Source organism: Apis cerana, linkage group LG16, assembly GCF_029169275.1.
Source record: "Apis cerana isolate GH-2021 linkage group LG16, AcerK_1.0, whole genome shotgun sequence".
Taxonomy (NCBI): domain Eukaryota; kingdom Metazoa; phylum Arthropoda; class Insecta; order Hymenoptera; family Apidae; genus Apis; species Apis cerana.
The window spans coordinates 5,342,900-5,367,094 of record NC_083867.1 but is presented as its reverse complement, the minus strand read 5'-3'; the positions used below and the strand labels follow the sequence as shown (position 1 = coordinate 5,367,094).

The 24,195-nt window shown below is 40.6% G+C and overlaps 1 protein-coding gene and 1 long non-coding RNA gene across 7 annotated transcripts in view; one reads left to right on the top strand and one right to left on the bottom strand.

Moving 5' to 3' along the window:
- Positions 1–24,195, top strand: part of LOC107993230 (E3 ubiquitin-protein ligase MIB1) — a 468,131-nt gene that overhangs the window by 433,494 nt on the left and 10,442 nt on the right. The gene's annotated exons all lie outside the window — the stretch shown is intronic.
- LOC108000396 (uncharacterized) lies at positions 6,609–23,893 on the bottom strand. 5 transcript variants are annotated; one of them, XR_001766528.3, is made up of 4 exons: positions 23,253–23,893; positions 8,271–21,249; positions 8,001–8,126; positions 6,609–7,885 (listed from the first exon to the last, which is right to left on the bottom strand). It is a non-coding gene; the product is annotated as an uncharacterized LOC108000396 (long non-coding RNA). The 5 variants fall into 5 exon arrangements; XR_009833198.1 differs by having other exon boundaries at positions 8,415–21,249; positions 23,253–23,885; XR_009833199.1 differs by having other exon boundaries at positions 8,870–21,249; positions 23,253–23,885.

The following is a 24,195-nucleotide window of genomic DNA, read 5'->3' as shown; positions in this document are numbered from 1 at the left end:
CCGGGAAATGCACTCAACACCTCCGGCACGAACGCACCAACTTTCAATCGGTGTCGAAGCGCCGCTCCTCCGTGAGCTGCTTACCGTCTCCCTTTCTGTCTCTCCCTCTCTCTCTCTCTCTCTCCTCCCCCAACCGCGCTTTTGTAACCGATAAAATCGATTCGAAGGCGAAGCCAGATGCGGTGTCCGATTCTTGAGAATTGAAGGGCAGCGGGGAGGGAATGGAAAAGAATCGTCCATTGTAAGAAGCGAGAAAGCGTAATTGCGAATTACAAGGAAAATTGGATGTGAAAGGGGTTTGCAAGAGTTGAGATTTGTGATGAGAAGGTTTGGAAAAATTAATCAAGATCGATGAAGAAATATTTGCGCAAATTCGATGATCCTTGGAAGCCTTGGTTAGGTTAGGTTAGGGTCCATCGTTCTCTTGCTGGGCTGACAAATTCGTCCGGACGCGTGGTGGAAGCATATATCCGGCCGGCCGGTTTCCCAGTTTCCGCACGTAAGCGAAACGTCAGCTTTTCAAACTCCTTTCGAGTTGGTCGTTGGCCACCTGTCTCGCCCTCCCCCCACCGAGACACTTTGTCGTCGTAAGCGAGTCGTTGATGAGAGGCGAAAGAGGCTACGTTTATATCCTGTGTAGCGGTCCAGCTGCATGCGGAACTAGCCACGGGAGAGAGAAAGGGAGGGGAAATTTTAGAGATTGTTGCTTTCAGACGGTCGGAAAGCAAACCACTGTATTATTTATGAGCCGTTACCACCGCCACCCTGGACAATTTGCCAGTTCCCGGCTCCGTGTTTCTTTGTTTCCATTGTTGGCCCCGCTGCCACTTTTCTTCCTTTCCTTTTTCGAGGCGGAGGCTCGGGATAAGCGCCATGTTTGTTTCCCTCCGACACAGGTGATTCAAAGACCTTTCTTCCTTTCTTTCCTTTTTCCAGGGGGGAGGAAAGGGTAAATTTTAAGAGATTTTCCTTCGTTCGTAATTAACGAAGTGTTTGTATTGCGAAGTTTTATTTTTTAAATTTAAACGGTCTGATTGAAAACTGAAACCACGATGAAAATTCGACGATTAACCGGTTGGGATAATTTCTCGAGGAAACTCGTGCACGAGTTGGAGAGATCGGGGAGAGGATCATAAAAAGAGGAGATTCGACGATAAAAATGGCACGTGTCTCGTGAGCGACGCGATCGACTTCTTTCCGACGACTCGGTCGTTCGTGACTCAATCTAGAATCGTCCACCTTATCCCCGTTGACTTTGACAAACGAGAGGTGGTGGAAGAGCCATTACACCTGTACACGCGTTGCCTCACGTTCGAGCATCTTCCAGCTGTTCCAAATTTCCGAACTTTGCTTCGTGCGTGGATTGGAGAGAGGGGGGAAACGTTGGAACGAAAAAGTAGAACGAAAAATAAAAAGAAGTGCTTATTAGGAGAATTGGGATTTGTAATATTTTCACCGATATTTATAAGTGGAAGATTTTATGTTTATTCGTTCGAAAAGAATAATTTTTATTAAGATTGCGTGGATTTCCTTTTTTTCGAAAATTTCTTTCTCGCTCTGATTGGGAAAAGGAAAGGAATTAACGATTAAATGTGCAATTTGTTGGAGCTGTTACAACAAAAGAAAAGGGACAGTCCTTGACTATTTTTTCAGAAACAACATTTTCTTTCCAGCTCAGTCTGTTGTCCAATAGATACTTGAGAACTTTGAATCTTCGAAATTGAGTTTATAATTCTAAAGATAGTAAAACACGAATCGAACCAAAAATCGAAAGAAGTTTTAACTTAAAATTGCATACACTTTTCGTGATTTCTCAAAATGATTTTTCAAAAGAAAAGACGATCGATAAGGAGAAAGAGATATTTAAATAATAAAAGAGTTACTTGCCGATGTAAAAACGTTCCAATAAAATCGTGCCAGGATAGGCCAGAGGTCTAACTCCGTGAAAAGTTATCCCGCGGATTCAATATCTGCCTTCGGCCACCCTCCCTCGAATTCTATGCAGAGTTAATTAAAAACAGGATAGGAAGGGCCCTCTTCTTCTTCTTCTCCTTCTTCGCTGTTTCCTCGAACTATCTCCAAATTTCGGGGGGGGAGTAATACTTGTGCAAGTTGGAAAAAGAGATTTTACAAGGATTACAAAGCATTTATAATAAAAAGATTCTCCCCTAAATAAATATTCCATCTTTCGAGAAATATATCTTTCCTCGAAAAACCATTTATTGAGAAACGCGTCCAAATTCTTCTTCAAGCATTCACGAAATAATGAATAGGAAATGTGAATATGAGAATGAAGTTGAGAAACGATTCTCGCCTGGTTTGCAAACATCTTATCGGGCGATAAAGCTTGTTATCGAGCTGGGGAGGATATCCAAGTTGAAGGGGAGGAACTCGGCCGATCGAGGCGCTCGCTGGCGCAAGTAGTTACGTAAGTGGAGCATGTCGATATCGAAATTCTGTTAACTACATCATACTGCCGGTGGCCGCAGCCGCAACGATGAACGGCCAGTGTCCGCAGCCATAGCATTGACAGCGAGGGCCAGGAACGTTGGCAATTAATGGGGGAGTGGGACTTAATTAGTACAATCTCCATGGTGTGTTCCATTCCCCGCCGGTCATCCACACCGCTTCTCCCCTCGAATACCTTGCGTTCCACCCTCCCCTCGTTCTTCCTCGAGAAGAAGAGGAGGAAGAGATGCCGAAATTCTCGATCGAGAGAATTCTTTACGATCGAGGGCTTCTTTTTCCTGTGTTGTATCCTTTGCTCGATCTTTTAAATGGAGGATTTGAGAGGAGAGAATGATATAGGAGATTATAAGATCGTTTTATGTACGCGGTATAAATTGCGATTATTATTAAACGTCTCGATCCAAGGGGATTACGATTATTAAATAACGAGTTGGAAGGGGGAGGTGATTTTTGGAAAAGCGTGTTCGGTGGATGCGGCGTGTATAATGAATTTGCCGGCTAATAAATTCAAGCTATCAACGCATCGTGGATTAACGTTTCACCCCGTCGCGTTAATATAGCGCGTACCACGAGTGCTCGTCAACGTTAGTGGCGTATTTGCAAATGTTATGCACACACGTCCAGAAGCCGTACCAATGTACACCGGTGCGCTGGTCGGAGAGCACTGACATAATAAAGATTTATTTACTCCGCCGCGACCTATACCGACATCTCGCGCATCTATTCCTCTCTGCCCCCCTCCACGCCCCTTCTGGATCTAACGAATCTACGGGGCTCGGTCCCTTCTTCGTCGCTGTGTACGGATAATGGATAGATTTGCGTTGCTAAATATAGCGAAAATTATTGTCTTCTATGGGTGTAATTAATCCGGTCATAGGTGCGGTCGTTTTGAAATTATTCAAAGTATATTTTAGGTATATTTTATATTTTAAGTTTATTTAAATATTGAAATTCTCTTTTTCATTTCGATTGGGAAATATTCGAAAGTAACGGAAATTATGGAATCACTCAAAGTTATAGAAAAATTTTATAGAAAAATTTTTAATTGCACGAAATATTAAAATTGCCATTCTCTACGATATTCCTCAAAATCGAAAGTAACGAAAATTATGCAAGTTTTGAAATCATTCAAAGTTATAGAAAAATTTTTATTTGGAACATAGAATTTTTAATTGCACGAAATATTGAAATTCTCTGCGTTTTCATTTCGATTGGGAAATATTCGAAACTAACGGAAATTATGGAATTATTCAAAGTTATAGAAAAATTTTTAATTGCACGAAATATTAAAATTACCGTTCTATACAATATTCCTCAAAATCAAAGTAAGAAAATTATGCAACTTTATTCAAATTTATAGAAATTTTATTTAGGACACACAATTTCTAATTGCACAAAATATTGAAGTTCTCTACATTTTTATTTCGATTCGAAAAATATTCAAAAATAACGAAAATTATGCAACTTTTGGAATCACTCAGATTTATAGAAAAATTTTATTCAGAGCACATAATTTCTAACATTCGACGAAATATTAAAATTTGTATGCTACATTTCAATTGAAAAATATTAATACTACTCCTCGAAATCAAAAATCATGCCTTCACAATACAATTAATCCGATCAGCTCAAACTAGTTAAAAACTATTCAAAGCTGTATATAAAAATTTTATTCTCAATTCTCGCGCGCAAAAATATTAAAATACTATTGAATCAATGTTAAAGATCGAAATCAATGTTACAAAGTATTTCACGCAAAGTCCAAACTTCGATGATCGTTGACCTCGATCCCTGTGCAACCAAGCAATCGTCATCACGAATTTTCCTTACTTCTCGACGCCCTCGCCATGCTTAAATTCCGTTTCCACAAGGAGCGGAGATAAAAGCGGAGCGGTCGTTCCATCGAGGTGGAAAATCGAGATCCACGAAAAGGAGGAGGAGGAGGTGGCGGTGGTACCAGCACCAGGTCGGTACAGGTGGATTATTCCCATCAGGAAGTTCGTTACCAGTCTGATACGACGGTCACTGAATCCTTTTTCATCCGGTGCTCGCGCTAATTGAACCAGTTTGGCAAGGTGTCTCTCGTCCGTAACTTCGCCTCCCCCCTCCCTCCCCCGCTGCTGCGTATTACGGGGGTTCGACTGGCCGCTATTCCAATCGTCATAAATTGTCGTGCGGAACGTGACGATCCTACCGAGTGGCCAATAGATGCGCCCGCCTGTCATTTCAACCCCTGCACCTTCTATTGGCGCCGCATTCACCCCCCCCCCTCCTTGCGCCACCTGATTCAGGCCCACCTCCAATGCGCCTATCCGCCGATCGAATTTCTTCGAACCGCATTTCACGTTAAGCGTCGTCTCGCCCTTTTATTATCCCTCCTCTTTTATTTCCTCCGACGATCCTTTTCTTTCCTCCTCTTTCGTCCCCACAGTTTTGAAGGGATAAAAGAAGACGGGAAGAAGATCGTAGAAAAGGATATATACTTAAGATTTCTTTTTTTTAAATAAATTTGGAAAAGTGGAAATTCGAAGGCTAAGAATAAAAGGTATTTAATGTCGGAATGTGATACGATTTTCGGGTGCTTGATCATTTTGGGGGGAGGGGGAATGAATATAACTTATTCGGGTTTAATCAAGGAGGCATCGGAGCGCTATTTCGGCGGCACGGATAAATTTAATGCCCCGACTCGTTATGGCGTCGTGCTCACCTGCTCGAGCAGCCCCCCTCCCCTTTCCGCCAATGAATTGTCCACGGAATCGAACGGCACGCGTATTCAATTCCGGCGGAATTCGACGCGCGTAGTCCCGGCGAAACGACGTAACCGTTTAAAGTCATCGGTCGATAATTGAGTTATTGCTCGCCATGCAATTTCCTATCTACCCGCTGGAAAATTTCCATTTCCATTTTCGAATTCCCCCTCCCTCGTCCGAAATCGAGATTTTCATTTTTTCTCTTTCTCATTTCGAGAATTTCTTTCTTGTCCTAACGTTAAAATTTAGCACAGCTCCTCCGCATCTTTCCATTTTTCAAAAACGAATCTCTCTCTCTCTCTCTAGAAAAAACACTCGCACCTTCGAATTTCATCTCCCTCCGTCGATAAGAAAAATTAGCATAATAATCGAAGCTTGGACGTCTTCTCGCCAAAGTCGGCGTAGATAAAATAAACGGAATCGCGTAGACACCTTGGTGGTCGCGATTCCGCCATTAAAGGGAATCGTTAATCTGCGGCGCGGCGCAGAATTATTTGCCACAATGGAAACAAGCCGCCGCGACAGAGCGAGGAGCGACCGATTCAAATCGCGACAATGACGGCAATGCAAATCCGGCCGTGGCTGCATCCACTGAATAGTCGGGGCTTCCACGCATAGCTGGGATCACATCCACGCCCCCCACTCCTCCGCGCTCCCCACACCGTCAGTTATTTATTAGGGTTAACGTTCATACCTGTGATACTGTCTCAGCCCCACTCCTCCTCCTCCCCGTAAATCGACCGTTTACCCAACTTTTATTGGCAGGGCCAGTAGGGGATGGAGGGGTTCGATGGAAAGGGAAACACGGATGTTAATTGAGGTTCGAGGTTGCTTTCGCGCGTTGGAAAATTGGAAAAGGGAGGAATTCGGATGGTGGGTGCTAAACGGGATTCGAGATTGTACGAAAAACGGATTGGTTGTTATTCGAGCATTTTAATAAGTTTATTCGAAAATTTTTATTATGTATTATGTGGTAGAGTCGCTTTCGTCCGTTCGTTTAAACGATAAAATTGAGAATAAAATTTTATGGGACGATGTTTCCATTAAAACCAGGAAAAGTGTGGTTATGTTGTTAACAAGGAATCGACGAATGATCAACGATGTTGCTCTTTGAAATTAGGGAATTTTAAGCGAAGAAGTTAAGGCAAGTTTTACCAGAGGCGAGGCGAAATTATCGTTCTGGTTGGCTATCGTTCAGCGCCGTGTTACGGGCCTCGAGTGAACTGCAACCGACATATGGATATGATAACGATGAAAGTTTCAATTTGTTACCGATACCAAAGGAAATGTTTCAACAAATGTCTCACAATTTTTCGACATTGATCTTGCATAATACGAAATAAAATTATCTTTTTCCTTTTATCCAAAGTAATAATGATATGATAATAATTTTATTTATATCGATTTTTTATTGCGACGTTGATTATTCTTCATTATTCGTGTATGTATATATATATATATTATTGTATAATTGATACACAGTTGTTGATGCAATTAATCGTAAAATAGTACTCTCCGTAAATAAAACTTTTCGTACAAAGTAAACATATAAATATAGGAATACGATATTTGAAACACGCGAGTTATTAATAGTTTGCGCAAGCGATTATATAATACAATTGCTCGATCGAATAATTTAACTTTTATTAATAGAATATGCGCGTAAAAATAAATTATCGAAACAACTTTGATTGCGAACAAATTTCTTCTATTATTATTTTCATAATAATAATAATAATAATAATAATAATAATAATAATAATAATAATAATAATAATACAGAATTTTTAAACGCAGAAAGACTTTACATGTATCCGAAATAGCACAAAGTTATTGTATCTCGAGAACGAAGATAGAAAATAACCTCTAGATTCTTCGAGAGCAAAGGGAAGCAAAATTACTCATCTCGTTAAAAACGATTGATCCATACTCTCTCGCCGATTCATATATAAAACTAATCGTCATTAATTAGCGTCATTTTTTCGTGCCTGACGACTTCCTATCCTTGAAAATAAACGTTCACCGCGACGTAACTCGCACTTACAACGACGAATCCAAATTATTATCCAAATTCGAATACATATATTTCCACGAGCAAACAAAAGAAAAATTAACGATTCCAAAGAAATCTCCGTTCATCGTGTACATACGTATACAACGACTACGTGTTACGTGAAAGAAAGGAAAGAAGGAGACGACCGTCACTGACGATGATAGTAATCTCTCGTAGCAAAAACCACCATTTTAATTTTTCACTCACGGCGTGGGAAAGGAGAGGGGGGAAGGGAGCGGAGGGAGGAGCGAAAGAAACACGCGCGTGTTCGAGAAAATCCTCCCTTCGATCGAAAATCCTCGCTGCAACGGTTAATGCAGATTCCTCCCAGATTCCCAGAACGAGAGATCCGTCCTGGAGCCGATTGTAATTGGCTGTGCAACTCCGGGTCGCCGGCCCGCCGGGCCGGAAATAGACCCCTGTAACCGGAGAACTCATTTATGGAAATATGCCTGTGACCGTGCGTGGTACACGTCCTATTTTTGACTCGAACGCCGGACGAGGATCTCCTTCCTCTCCAGCTCCTTCCTCCTCCTCCTCTCCTCTCCTCCCTTCCCTTCCTTTCCCTTCCTCGCTGCCAGCCTGCAACTCTACTGCACGTCCACGTCTCCGCCTGTGTAATAAAATTAGACGTGATTTATTATGGATAATATCAACTCTGCCCAATCCAACTGGAAGAGAATTAGATTTTTAAAAGGTGATCGTTTATATATCGTGTATATACTTACTCGAATGCTTCGAGGAGGAGGAAGAGGAGGAGGAAGAAGAAAAAAAGAGAGGGAACGATAGAGAGAGAGTGCGGTTTTACAATGCGCGTCCTCCTAGCCAGGCATCGGTTGCATCTCCCGCGTCATCTGCAAGAAGAAAATCTCTAGTTTACGATGAATCGAGTCACGGGAGGGGGAGGGGGGAGAAGGGGGCCGGGCTGGGAACGGGCTGGGAAATATTTTGCCAATTTAAATAAAGCTGGCGACCACATGGTTAGCCACGGAGCATACCGTAAATAGAGAAGGCGGGAGAGGCCACATGGAAAGATGTTCCGAGTCACGTTACAAAATACGTGGAACCGGCATCTATTTCTGGCATCCAGCCTATCGATACCAAACTATATAGCACCGGTTGTACATTCCCTTTCCACGTACCTAACCAACGTTCGACAGCGAAAACTCTCTCTTTGCACAAAAAACTCTCTCTCCCTCCCTCTCTCCCTCTCCCTCTCTCTCTCTCTCTTCCTTCCTTTCTTCCTCCTCTTCTTCCTTTCCCCTTTTCCCGCGAGAATATTGTATATACACATATCGTTATCCACAGGGAACAAGAAGTAAACAGAAAAAAAAAAGGATCACTGTTCGTCTCAAGTTTCTCTCAGCTGTTCCGACCCGTCCGTCTCATTCTTTCTCGTTTTTCTTTTTTCTCTCCATCCAATTGCAAGGACGACGCGACGTCCGGGCGCAGCTCCATACTTCTTTACATTCCATACGTCGCATCCACTATGGGAAGTAAGGAAGCACGGAACAGCATCGCCCGGTTTCTTCTTCCCTCTTTCTCGATCCTCTTCCTTCAAAAATTACGAATTATTCCGTTCTCTGCTCGCGTGTACCACTGTGTGATGTATCCATCTTGCGAAAAAACGTATTACGTAATCCACTCGGAGGTCCAAGGATCCGTTCTGGGCAAAGGGGTGGCGTGTACCTGGGTGGATCCTCCTCCTCCTCCTCCTCCTCCTTCTCCTCCTGTTCTCCTCTGTCGATCGACACGGCGGATAAGATGGATAAGGAAGGAGAGAGAGGAGGTGATCCAGGGAGAGGCGGTGGATCCAGGCCCCGCGGTGGATGGTCCTTGGTGGAGAGCGAGTGAATGAGAGAGTGAGAGCGAGGGAGAGAGGCCGAGGATCGCGCGATTTCGTAGAAGAAGTGTCGATCGAAAAGTGTCGGACGGAAATCGGCCTCCTCCTTGCCGGCTGGCTGCTTCAGACTGAATGCTGCCAAAGCTTTGAGCCACGGTTGCTTCAACGAGCCCTCTAAAAATGGCCGCACAGATCCCATTGGCCTCTCCGTGTCGCGGCCGACACCCCCCGGCACATGTAAGCTTACACTTGAGACTCTACCACGAGGCTTGCTTTGCTCCCTCGTAGCGCATCGCGCCAAATTTGTCTTTACCCGAAAATAGTCAGTCCCACGGCTGCCACCACATGGCGACTATTCCTGGTCCAGACTCGAGTGATAACTTACCCAGGCTCTCTCTCTCTCTCTCTGTCTCCTTCCCCTCCCTACTCCCCTCGCCGTCGCTTCTTCTTCTTCTTCGCCTTCTTCTTCTCGTAACTATGCCGTACAAAGACGCCGTATGCAGTTGCTCGACCCTTGAGTAACCTCAAGGAGTGGCGTCAGAGGGGGACACGCAACCCTTTAGGACCAGGGAAGCTTTTAAAAGGAGATTTTTCTTTTTTTGGAATTACTTTTAATTCTTGCGTTTAAAGGAGAGATGGAAGGTTTAATTAAGAAAAGTGTACGAGATTCTTTATTAATAAGAATTATTATTGAATCGAAATTTAGAATTGGATTAAGATGATGGAATGCAATGTTTTATTAATTTATGATTCAAAATCGACAATTTTTCAGTCAGAATTATAATCTCGCGTTCTAAGAACGAACGAAGCTTTTTTTTTATTCTTTGCCGTTCTTATATTTTTTTTGTACAGATATTTTCGATTGATCGATCTTGTGTATTCGGAAAAATTCCGTTCACTTTTGCACGCATAAAGATTAGCTTTATCGTTTTCGCGTTATATTTTCATTCGTGTTGATTACACAAACCGAAACAAGTGAATAACAAGTGAATACACTCGCTCCGTCCTTCTTCCCGCTTGACATTATTTATGCAGAATGATATTTTGAGTCAAATATTTGGCAACCGCATCTGGCGGAAGAGCGAATCTCCTTTGCATTCCAGGCTTATCATATCATCTGCAATTTCATACTCGAAATAATGCAGGATGAATTCCCTCCTTCGTAATTTCTTTCCACGATCTTCCTATCTTCCTTTGTTACATCATAGTCACTATAATTACATCACGCAAACGATTACTCACCGCTGAAATAATTCTCTTCGATGATTGCGTCGATCTTACTCGATTTCTTTTACATTTCAGATTTTTCTTCGCCTTTACCATTTTTTTTTTTTTTCTTTATTGCAATCGAAATTAGAGGGGAATAATTTTCTCTCGATGATTGCATCGATTTCTTTTACATTTCCTTTTCAGATTTTTTTTCAGCTTTACTATTTTTTATTGCAATCGCGTTACAATCGAAATTAGAGGAGAATAATTTTCTCCTGATTTTCGATCCTTTTCAAATTTTTCTTGAGAAAAAGAATAATTTTCTCTCGTTTCGATTCCTTTCGATTTTTAGTTTCTTCCATCCAATTCCGATAAAAATTCGGACGAGTGAGATTTACGGGGTAAAAAGAATTGAATGGCAACGCGACGAATCGAATTTAATGAGCTGCACACGCTGCCTGGAGGATGAAGGACAATTACGGATCATTGTGTCGAAAAATATTAATCCAGGGAAGAATCTCCTCCCCGATCAGATTCGTTAGCTCTCGAACAGTCCGCGATAACGCGACGTGAAAAATTAAAGAAATTACACGATGCAATAAATCGTGGGGGCATGAAGCAGTAAAAGTGTCAAACGATCCTATTTAACCCCTTAATGACTTTTATACGCGGCATTTTTCCGCGTCGGATTAAGGAAATTTAGCCCCGTTTTAGTAAACAAACCCGCTCGAAATAACTAAATTGATCCCATTAAACTTGCTTGAACTATAACTTTACGAGGGCGTGTCAAGAACACCTAATGAAACGTGCAACACCACGAACCGATAAGCCGACCGAGCTTTGTCATTTTCACTCGTCCTCCGTGCCTCCTCAGAAACCCTTATTAGGAAACATAGTATCGATAAAATACGAAAGACAGGCAAATAATTAAATTCCCAAAGGCGAACCAATTTCTTGATTACCTCCATAAATAATTATTTCGTTCGATTGAATGTAAATTTAAATTATTATCGGCGACGATTAGCGTTCCCACGATTTCTTATGTAGAAATCACGAGCGTGGATGATTAGACAGTTTATCGAAGGATCCATCCGCAACGTCCATTTTGCAAATATTCCCCTAGATGAGGAATTCGAGAATCGGATTGGTCAAGGTGAAGATTGGTCGATAACGAAGATTAGGTCGGTAAAGAAGATACAGATATAGGTTAACCGAGGACATAAAAATGTGCATATCTCCGATATGCGTATCGACATTGCTCCAAGATCGATCGATTGTTGGAAGACGTTGAACGACGAGACTTATACTCGAGATGCAAGCTGGCTACCGAGATCGCTTGTCGCAGTTGTATTATTTATAGAATGTTATTTGCAGCAATAACGGTGTTGGCAAATGTCCAGCACTTGTACACAATGTGACGTTATATAGGAGGCAATTAATCGCAGTTTTATTATTCGACAGTGTCGCGAATCCCTTCCCCTGACATCCGGGAAGGAAGGAGGAAGGGAAACAATGTTTAAATCTTTCGTTCTTCGCTCGAAAGAAAAAAAAAAAGAAAACGCGAAAAGCGAGGTGTTAAAAATTTCGGATTTTCCATTTCCATGGAAATTGCAATTCAATCTTCGATTCGATATGGGATAATTTTAATCTTCCCCTCCTCGTGCGTAATGAAAGTTTCGCGAGTGGTTTATAAGCGAGTGTTGTACGAACTCGATTTGCCTTGGTAAGAACGTCGTTGCATACGTACACGACGTTCCCAACGTGTGTTATCATGTTAGAAACTAACCGCCGCCAAACTATAACTTTACATAATTGGAAAACTTGCGTCATCGATCAGCTTACCGCAAAAGTTCAATAGAATTGGTTACAGGAGCGAGTTAAACTCGCTCTCGTCGCGCGTATTAACCGGTATTTTAAACGGCAACAAATAATCCACAGGATAAAACGTCCCCGTAAAGAGAAAGAGAGAGATCGCAATTGATGATAAAATTTCAAATACGATAAATTCTCCCTTGGAAATTCTTATTCCCTCGAATTATTAAAATGAAATGATATTTCGTTTCATTTCATAGAAAATTATTCATTTCCCGAATTTCTCCATTCATCATCTACCACAAAAAAAAGAGCCAATTTCTCCTCATCGAAAAAAATTATCGGCTCAAATGCGATCAAATCTTCCGCCCGCGCAACGGAAGCGTCGAAAGATGGAAAGATTCGGGGGGATCGTGGGACGGAACGCATTTCCTCTGACGCGGAGCGTTGTTGGGAGAGGTTGTGCAACGTCGATGAAACGTCGCCGAGTTCGTATCGTTCGCGGTGGAGAGTAGGAACAGAGTGGAAATCCGCGTCGCGACGTCTCCTCCAGATCTAAAATTACCAGCAGCCGAAGACGATGCATTCGCGGTCCGGTGAGCCGTGCGAAAACGAGCCACCGCGGGCTTACGCCCTAATACAGCCCCCTATTTTTGGACGTCGCGCTGACGCCACACTCGGAGACAACTGTTCGGGGGACGAGGAGAAGAAAATCGACGATTTTCTTTCTCCTCCTCGCCACCCCAACCAGAGAGAAAGGGAAGAAGAACCTTGTCGTTTCGCCTTATTGTCGAGAGCCCCTTGTGTCCCTCTTCTCTTCGTGATTCTCTTTATTTGTCTCTTTTTTTTTTTTCTTTTTACGAATAATTATCGAGCGAAAGAGAACGTATGATATAAATTTAAAAAATGGGAAGGGCGAAGGAGATCGAGAATCTAAGATTAAAGGAACATTGGATTTTGCAAGGTTTATGTATGTATATGTATATGTAAGATAGAAGAAAAATCGTTTTAATTAACTCTTTTGTCTATCTGGAAATTTTAATTCCTCTTTTCACTTCACATTTTTCAAAACCATAATAATGAGATTTTACCTCGCAAGATATTAAACCGGCCTTTCTACCATTTCCTCGATATTATGCAATTCGGTGATTAAGATTCTCCTCTTCAAAATGTATTCAAATCTCTCTAATGTATTCGCTACGTTTCAGTAATAACAGTGGAGAAAATTAAATGAATAATTTCATTGCGTTTTATTTATGCATGACGAATTTCTTCGCGAGTTAAATACAAACAAATTTTTTTCTTTTTCTCTTTCCTTTTTCCTTTTTTTTATCGCAGAAAAATTATCTCGGGTCGATCAATTGATTAAAGTTTATTAAAATATTTATACAAAAGGAAGTTGATATTATTTCACGTAGAATGACAATGATCGAGAACGTTTCCAAACGAACAAGAATTAAACTCGTAATCTCGAGGAATAAGACGATCATCCGTTTTAAGTTCGTTTAATTAAATTCCAAGATGAAATTAACGCGTATAAACGAAAAAATCCAACGAAAATATATTTTGTAAAAATTTATACGTAATTCGATACGTAATTAAAAATCTTCGAAATCTTTGAAAGAGAAGAGAGAGAAAATCGATGTTTTTATACGATTAAACATCTTTTTTAAACGCGTTGCATGCCCTTAATTTCCCGCATCCTTCTCCTCTTTCTTTTCCTCCTCCTCTTCCCCTTCTTCTTTCAATAATTAAACGTTAATATTTCTTTTGGAAAAGTGTTGGATTAAATCTTGGAAAGAAAAAGCGAAGAGCAAACGCTGTTCTGTTTTGAACAGAGCGAGGAGAGGGGGAGGTCCCATTAACAAGTCGGAAGTTGCGCATTTCATTAAAAGGAAACCCGAAGGCCATTTCACAGTGATTTTCTAACTGCACAGAAACACCGAAACAAACTCTCCTCGCTCGATGTGTATCGGGTTACGAGTTCGTTGGTGAAAATAGCCTTTGGTACCAACTTGGTTAAGGCACGAAGCAACCGAGAGACAAGAAGTTCGTTTTCAAAAGCGGTTTTCGGTCGTCCGATGCTCCGACGAAAGAGAACCGCCGTTCTAACGGCCGACAACACGTGGCCGGCGAGAGAAAGAGAGTCATAGAGAAAGAGAAAGAGAGAGAGAGGGAGAAAAGGTGGGGGAAAAAAATAACGGTGAAAGATATGAAGAAAGCGAATTCTCTGTTGTCTCGAATGTATTCTAAAACTAACGTGGACAGATTATATATTACTCCTTGCAAATGGAATACACGATCCACTCGCGAGAAAAATTTTTCGCGAGAGCGATTGATTCTCTGTTCTGAGGATCTGTTCCAACTGAACAGAAAGAAAAAGAGAGAAGAGAAATGGAAAAATAAGAGGAGAAGAGGGAAGGAAAAAGATGGGGAAACGGCGAGCTCTTACTGGTTCTTACACACCGGCTAATTATCATCGTTAATTTCGGGTGAAAAGATAGAAAGGTCGTCCAGATTGCTGAAGCGGAACAGTTTTTCCTCTGCTCGTCCTTCCTCGCGCGTAAACAACGTCGTGGACGGAGGAAGGGGAGGGATCTTTAAGCGGCTTAAGAATATTTGCCAAACTGCGACGAACGTTTCTTTCACGCGCTTCCTTCGAGACATCGCCACATCCTTCGTTATTCCTCCTGAGATAAAGGATGCGATCTTTTTTCTTCGAGGCAATTGCCGACGGATATTTTTCTTAACTCAAATTTCTCAAACTCTTTTCCACTATTTCCACATTCAAAATTCTCTCAATTTTGTTGAGAAATTTTCAACTCGAAAAATTAATTATCCGGGTGACTTTCGTGATAATCGTTTCTTCTTTTTCCTTCTCATTCGCTTTTTCGAATGGATGGATGGAAAGGGGGAATTTTTTTGGAGCATTCCAACACACACACACACACCGGGCGAACTCAAAACAACGGAGACATTACGACCATTAAAATCTACGGATTGCTCTTTGCTTCTTTTGAAAAGTCTGCCTCGTGGAAATTTCACGGGATAATAAAAGTTGCGTGCCAGAGAAACTGATGCGTCGTTAATGGTGCTCGATGCTCGTGCTCGCCGTGTGTACCTTTCTCTCTGTCGTATCGGCGAGAAATGATTCGTTCCACGGGCACACCAAGTGTTTGTTGACCTTTGTTAGGCGTCGTCTCTTGCCTCACGTATTAATGTTGTCGATCGAGGCGAAAACAAAAGTGAATTTCTAATATTTATAGCACTTCGATTATTATTTTTCTCTTTTCTTTTTTTGATTTTATTTAAAAAACTGAGAATATAATAATAATTTTATTTTATAATAATAATAATAGGGAAATATTAAAAAATATCGCGCGTTTGTTGTTTGCATTTTATTTCTATAAAAGATAGTGAGAATTTTTATTTTCCAAGAGTATCTTCTTCTTGAGATTATGCATATATATTCTTTCTAAAAAAAAAATCAAAATCTTCGAAATCTTGGTCCTTGTTGTTGCGAAATTTAACACTTGATCGAATCCAATCGGATTTTTAATTGGGAAAGAAAGTTGCTGGAACGAATTCGAAGGAATTCGAGTTTGAAAATTCGTTTAAGAAAAAAAAAGGAGGAGGGAGGGGGAATGAGGGTTTTAGCAAGGAAAAGAAACTGGATTTACGTTTGGGCGTGAGCGCGAATTCGAGGCATGAATATTTATAAGATGGAAGTTAATTGGAAAAGCTTGCTCGTTGTATCGCGAAAGTAATGCCCTGTCGAGATAATATCTATCTAAGGACGAAGTTAAAAAAGTTCCCTGGCCGTGTGTTTATCCGATTTATATCCTTCAAAGTACAACAAGTTTTGATGGGGAGAGGGAGGGTTAATAATAATTAATCGAGTTAATAATCTGTGGTTATTTAACTTCTTAACTGACCACCTCCATTTTACCACCATCGGGTAAAAAAGATTTAGATTTATCGCCATCGTTTCATTAATTTGATTTATAAACGGGCGGCCATATAATTACGTTTTCGATAATCTAAATGAAGCTGTGCTTTTCAAGACGATCCTAATCGAGTAATATTTATTTATCTCGTAATATAACGTGATATCCGGAAAATTTATCGATTCCTTTTTTTTTTATTCGAGAAGAATCGCATCCATGGGGAAAATCTAACAGTTGAAATCACGAATAAAATTACTTTGATAATTTATCCTTCGAGACGTAATAATAATTGCGAATATTATATGAGAATAGCTACGAATAAAAACGAGCATTTTAATAAGTGGTTAAAGTAACTTTATTCGATAATATTTTTAATGCATTGCCTTTGATTGCATCTAATTTAATTTAACTGCGGAGAAATATATTATTTTATAATAATAATAAATAGATAGAGAGATAGGTACAGAGAATTTATTCAATTTTTCTTCTTTTTCTTCGACGATAATAATTCGATCGAAAAAAATATTGTAAATTTATTCTGTTACGTACGTGTATCGAGATTATAGGCAGAAACAAAATGGCTTAGCGTTTATACGAAAATGATAAAACAAACGATGGAAATGTTAAGAACCGTATTGCCCTCGTTGTTACTCCTTTGATAATAAACAGCGGGCAGGCGATGATTTCATCGAAATTACCGACTTCGTTAATAATAAAACTGCACTGTCTCGAAAAATAATCGAACACCGTTTATTTTCACTCGAAGAGAGTAAGAGAGAAGAAAAAAGTATCAAATTTGTCGAATTTCCTTCATTTCAAGAAACAAAAAAAAAAACTTACTAAACGATATACTATCCCTTTATATTCCTTTAAAAGAGCAATTTTCTCTCGAAAATTGATTGGAGAGTGAACAGACTTCCCTTACTCGTTTGTTCGTCTACACTCGCTTTTCAAGAAAAGAAAAGAAAAGAAAAGAAATACATAAGAGAATACAAACATCGTATAAAACAACGTTGACCCAATTGGAGAACGGGCGACAAAAATTCCAGCCGGACTGTATTCAGGTGCACGGCACAAACAAACCCATTACTTTAAAATAATGTAAAAATCTTATTTTCCCCTTGCTGGTAACGAAACTCGTTATGAGGAGAAATAGGTCGAGTCGGAATCCGCGGAATGCCAACCAAGGAAAAAGGAATCATCCAAGAAGGTCGGCTTCTGCTGACATAAAATACAGCAAAAATCGATGATGGACGCGTGGAAAATTAAAAAAAAAAGATCGCGTCACCACAGGCTGGCTCGGTCGGTATTATCGGTCGAGATATTTCCAGATTTTATTTAACTATCTCACTACGCTTCTCCCTCCTCCCTTCTCCTCCCGTCACTCCTTTCTATACAACAGTTTCACCCGTAGACGATAACGTGAGAATTACCGGCTGCTCCGCAGAGACAACATTGTTGTACAAAAAGGATACTCCTTCTTTCCTCGTGGCGATTATTCTTTCTTTCTTATATATATAAATCCTATTGTTCGATCCTCCCTGTTGTTCTCTCTTTCTCGATTCGGCAACTAGATATCCAAAAAGCATCTCTCTTTCGGCCGCGAATTCGTTCGAGAGGATGTTGTCGGAGAAGTGTTATGTACATTGCTTTCAATCGCGTAAAAATTACTTTAACCGTTTCGTTAACTACGGGCGACTATAGTCGGTTTGCGTAAAGTGCCACTGATATTCTATGAGGCGACTATAGTCGGTCTGCGTAAGACGCCGCGTATTGTACATATGACGAGCGATTGAAATTATTGTACGTCAAGTATCTTTCTCTGGAAATGTAGCATCGGTATTTTGTTTTTATCATTCGTTTCTCATCATTACTAACAGTTATTATTATCGTACAATTATATTATATTATTTTATATTTTATAATGTTATTCGATTCTAAAGTGTAATGAAATGTGAGCGTGTTTACAAGTTATAAATACCCCGTTTCGAGGAGAGTTTTTTTTTCAATAAACATAATCAAAGCACTCGGGTTTATAGTGAGGCGTAAACGCGGTCGCTAACGATCTTTCTCGGATACATTTTTGCCGCGGTGGAGAAATCGGACCCGTAGCGAAAGGGGAGATTCTCGAATTCGAAAATATACGAATTGGGAAGAAATTCCAATTCATGGGAATAATAATTGGGGATCGAGGATTTAAAATCTCGAGATCGACGATTTTCTCCAATTTTCGAATTCGAGAATCCATAAATTGGGAAGAAACGTGGGAGTAATAATCGAGGAGCTTAGCTCGACACGTCTCGATGTTTAATATTCTCTCATATTCGAGGAGAATTTTTCTTTGCTTCGTATTTTTCGTTCCTTCAAAAATTCAAGCTCAAATTAAACCACCTTTCGTCTCCGCGAAAGGTCCACGGAATATCGAATCGATATTAAACGTAATTTCGTTACGAAAACGTTCGGCCGAAGTTAAATAAATTCCTGGAGGAAAAATTAGAGACGTCGTATCGGAAATTCTCGCGTGAAAGAATTATTTTGAAACGTGGGGGAAGAACGTAGGAGGGGGACGGGGGAAGGGACGGAAACGGCGGAAGTTGGATCCTTTCCCATCTCGTATAACAGGCGGATGACTGTAAGAAATCGAGGAGGGGGGGTCGGTGCAATAGCGCGGAAAATTCTTCTTTCGACCGCGATATATGCGGCCATTCAACGTTCATCCCTTATAACGAGCGAGCCAGGGTTAATGAATCGAATTAATTAATTAATTTCCCTCTCCCTCTCCGGTGTTCTACTCGTGATATCCACTCCTCGAATCTACGCTAGAAATTCTTTATGGAAATTAAGATGAAATTGCTCGTGCACTTTAGAGCGATATTTAATTTCTTCTGGTTCAAATGAATTATAAATTTTTCCAATTAAAAATGAAATTCTGCTATATTTTCTTCAAACAAAAAAAGAAAAAGAAAAAATACAGGACTTTTCGACACGAACGAATATTTTCTCTTTTCCAAACTCGAAAGACATTTTTACATATTCGACCTACCTTCGTGGATATTTTTTTTTTTTTATTTCACGAAAATCGTAATCATAATCTATATATTTTTCTTTCTTTCAAATTTTTCGCCACCAAAAACGAATAAAACGATGAATAAGGGACACGAGATGATTCTCCGTTTCTATTTTTCTCTTCTACGCGAGTCCGCAGTGTTTATGCACAATTTTTTCTCTTTTTTCCCCCTTTTTTTCGAATCGCGCAACACGTTGCGGCGTTTCACAACGATCCCAATTCCGTCGAAAAACGAATTTTATCGATCGATGCATCCGAAATCCCGGGAAAAATTTCTCGCACTGCCTTAAACCTCGCTCGCCACGTGTGCGCCGAGGAGAGAAAGACCGTGAACAGTGACGTTACATCATCCCACGTTTTTATCAGAGAAACGTTTCGATCACTCTCGTCCAAAAATCGAACTTCATTTTTTCGACTCTCATTTTTTCGAACATCGATCGATCTTCGTATCGTCCAAAAAGATCGTCCAAGCGGGAAAAGGGAAGAAAAGAAAAAAGAGAGAAGTACACCGTAACGAGGAGGATGCCGATCTCTCCTACGCGTGGCCGCACCTGCGACTTGTCCGCGGCTATATTTTACCGCCCGAGTCATTTCCACCGGCCGCGAGAAAGTTGGTGGCTCGCTTTCACCCCCGATTCCTCCCCCTCCATCCTAACCAACCGTGACCAACCTCCTTTTCGCGATAACTTTTTAAAGGAGGTCGGAATTAATATATATATATATATATTTTTTTCTTTTTCCGGAGGAATGGCTGGACCGGGTATTGAACGCATAAATTACGCGGCTCCGGCCAAAGTGCTGCGATTGAAGTGCTTTCTTCCTCCGTACCCTTCGTTTTTCCTCCCCTCCTACTACTTCTCTCGTTCTATGCGTTTCCCTCTCCTTCCACGATGGAACCTCTTGCAAAACTCGCGATGGAACATTATTTGTGATTTGGTTTTTTCCTTCTCTCTGGAGGGTTTCGATTTTCGAAAGGAGGGATCATCGCTGAGATACTTGCCAGTCTTTTTTTCCAATCACGATTGAGAATTGGTTTCTTTTCTTTTTCGTGGGAAAGTAGAGATAAAGTAGGAATGCGTTCGTAATTGAATGATGCAACGATTTGTCAGCCTCCTAAGTGACTCATTCCTCAAATTTCTCCAGTTTCTCGACCGTCCGCTTCGCCGTATATGAAGCTGCGTAGGTAAACTCGTTTTATGTCGAACAAGGACGTTGATTTTAAGAGTTAAGGAGAAGTTTCGATGAATAAATCTCTCGTTCCCTGATTAAATTTCGGTAAAGCTCTCCTTCTTCGGAAGGGAAGGGAAACAAAAATACGAAGAGAAATATTTGATGTGAACGAAAAGGAAGGGAGGAATGGGGATGATAAGATAAGAATTCCTCGCGAGTTTTTTTCTTTTAATCGGAGGATATCCCAAGATCATGACGGGTATTTAAAAAGGGATCTTGTTCGCGATTAATTCCAGAGTTAATCCTATTCTCTTTCTTTTTCTTGAGATTGAAAGCAAGCCTCGATTCGAACAAGTCTGCTATTTAAAAAAAAGCAAACTTTCGAACGTAAAAAGAGTCTTTAAAGACTTTTTTATCAAATTATCTCCGGGAGAATATCAAACTGTCGCGTATCATCACGCTCTCTTTTCCCCCGAACGATCTTCATCCGATATCCAGTTCGATCCTCTTCCTTCCAAATCGAGAATTGGCCAAACTTTCATTTATGCATCATTATTTCAATTATGGTAGAAAAGTTTGGAAACGTCTGGCCGTCTTTCTCCCTCGTGCGACGAGAAATGACGGAAAATGGACGAATCGAATCAACGAATCGTAGAGTCGAAAGAGTCCGGGGGCTCCGCTTTGAAGTGCATCGGTCCTCTGGCGACCATTGGGAGTGCCAATTCTAGATAGAAGCGCCCGGAAATTGCGTCACGGTGGCTAACGGTCTTCATGGTTTCTGCATATTACCCCACTCGCCCCATCTTCTCATTTTTTTCAAATTCTTTTTTCTTTTTTTTCTTCTCTTCTTCTTCCTCTCCTCTCTTTTATCTTCCTTCATTTTCCCGTCTCTTCGATTCCAAATACGCCGAGAAAAAAATATATTCTTTCTGAAATATCGTATGGAAAAAAAAAGAAGTAATAAATTTTGTCCAAATTTCGTTATATTGTTAATCCGAATCGATTCGATCAATTTACAGATATATTTTCGATCCAATTCAAATCGATGCAAGAAGAAAAAACGATATATATTTTTAAATGTAATATTCTTCCTAAAGTCTTATCTTTACAGAGGACTGGTTAAAATAATATTTTCAACGATATCGTTGTTCTAATTTTACGATCGATTTTGGATTTTATTTTTTTTTTTCGAGGAAGAAGGCTCGGTTAGAAGTTTGAACATTGTCGTTCGACTGGCAATCCCACTGTTAAAACGTACGCTTGATTTGCTTGAAAAGAGTTAATGGGCATGGCACAATGATTGCATCGATACCTCGATTCCGTTCTTGAACGACGGAAGCGAGACACACCGAGATCCGTCTCTTTTCACCGCGGGAATCCATTTGAATATATGAATTTTCATCCTTTCCATAATTTTTTTTTTTACGAGGAGTTAAAAACGCGAGGAATTCTATTGTTATCGATGAAAACGAATGCAATAAGAGTTTCTTCCAGCGATATTCAACTTAAGAATTAATTTTAAAAAAAAGAAACACCGTTTTTGCGATCTAAAAATCACTCTCCCTCTCCCTTCTTTTAAAGCCAAAACCCAAAAATAACGAAGTTTAATACTCCGATCGATCGTATTCGAATGTTGAAGTATTAATTTAAAAAGGAAAAAAATTGTCGAAAAATTCAACAATCAAGAAAAAGAGAAAAGTAACCCAATCGATTCTCGAAATAGCGAGAAACGAGGAAGAGGGAGTGTGATGAGATGGTTGATTTAGGTTGAAAATCGGGAATAAAATTTCTCTGGGAGGGACGGCGGCGAAGGGGAAATTTATTTCCGCGCCTCGAGTCGAAGAATTGATGGACATAGGAGGAGGTGGAACGAGAAATTGAAGCTTTATTTATCGCAGCTCGAGTTTTTGATCGGACACGTGGACGGCCGATAAGAAATCCGAAAAGTTCGGGAACAATCTCGCGAGAAGGGGTTGAGAGCGAACGAAATGGGGATGATAAATGGAATTCCGAATTTTCGAAAAAGAACTCCGCGGATAAAACAGTTTCTCTCTTATAATCGACATTGCGACGTTGCCTCGATGATAATTCTTTTTCTTTTTTTTCTTCTTCCTCTTTTTACAATCGCTTTAAATATCGTTATCGTCGTGAAAATACAATAGAGAGAGAGGAGAGATGGAAGGGAAAATATTTTTCTTCTTTAAATTTCGCGCTTGCCCTCCTTCTTCATCGTCGCGAGGATGATAGGAGAGGAAAGATAGGAAAGAAAAGTGACGGGTTGATAGAATGGTCTCGATTGATGAATATCGTCTTTTGAAATATCTTTTGAATTCCTCGACGCGTGTTTCAACGTTTAAATGCTGATGTTGCGTTACGATGGATAAGGAAGGAAAATGGCGTGCGGGGAGGGAAGAGATAAGTGATTCCGTATAATACGTTTCCTGGTCTCATTCATATCTGAAATATTTCGTTCTAATTTTTGTTTAATTTAATTAACACGCGCGATCGACAAGTCCCCTTCCTTCAATCTCCTTATCGATTCGAATTAAATTAATCTCACAACATATCGAGGAATTTTTTCTTTTTTATTATTGCGCGTGCGCGAAGATTTATCTCCACGCGCGATAATTTGAAAATATATGTACGTATATATATAAATAGAAATCTCGCGTAAAATTGTAAAATGTATATAAAAGCGATAAATAACGAAGAGATAATAATAAGAGAATGGTGAGTAACGAAAACCGTTCTACGACATGAATTAATTAAATCCCGTGTTGTGAACCAACCGCTATGATGTAATGCCTCGAAGCATTAAGAAAGCGCAAATTACATTCAGAATCGTATTCGCGCAATCTCGACGATCGTCAAGCCTGATTTATCTCGTTTAAGCGTTCAATTAGCAACCACGTGAACAAGACAGACAACTTACCGCAAGTGGCCGGCACCGCAGTTGTGCACAGTTCGACAACCGAAATCCCCCTTGAAAATTTCTCCCCCGCTTAAAAAAAAGGGAACCATCCATCCATCCTACAGCTAATACAACATACGTTCCCCGTTCGAACAGCTTGTCCCAGCGATTGCACACCTTTCTCGAAAAAAAGATTCTTCACTTTGCGTTACGAAATAAAAAGAAAAGAAAAAGAGGAAAATTTCCCTCCCCCCGAAACTCGGAGAACGCTCGACGGAGGAGGAAAGGAAAAAAATTTCGTTCGAATTGTTGCACAACAAACAACACCGCACAATAAATAATTCGTAAATATTTGTCAATGGCGTGTTTGGCGGCGAAAAATCGAGCACGAATCTCCGTGAAATTATATCTCCCTCGAGAGAGAAAGAGACGCGATCCACGGATCCCGTGGGCTTGCACTATGTCAATTATATTTAGCACTTCGCCATGTGATCTCTTCCACTGACTCACGGCCATCGCGCGGAAACCATTTTCGCGAGTGGAACGGCGAAACGAGAGAGCAGAGCAGAGCAGAACGGGGAGAGGCCGGGCGTCGGAAAGCAGAGGGGCCGGGCGGCGTGCACGTTCTCGCTACACTCCGCAGCGATGCCTCGTTTGTCAGTGAGTCACTAAATGCACGATATATCCACATATATGCGTGCCCATGAACGCTGCGTGTAGGACGATACCGATATACAAAGTGGACCGGCAGATTCAGAGTGGCAAAGTAATCTTGGCCTGAACCGACCCATTCATCGAGGGGAAGATTCCTCTTCTCTTTTTCTTCTTTCAATTATTATTTTCATATCCCGATCGCGATTATTATTATTATCTATCCGTCTTTCGATGACTTTTCTTGGTGAAATTTTTCACGATGCAATTTTGGAGGACGTAATTTATTGGAGGAAAGGAAATTGGTTTCGGG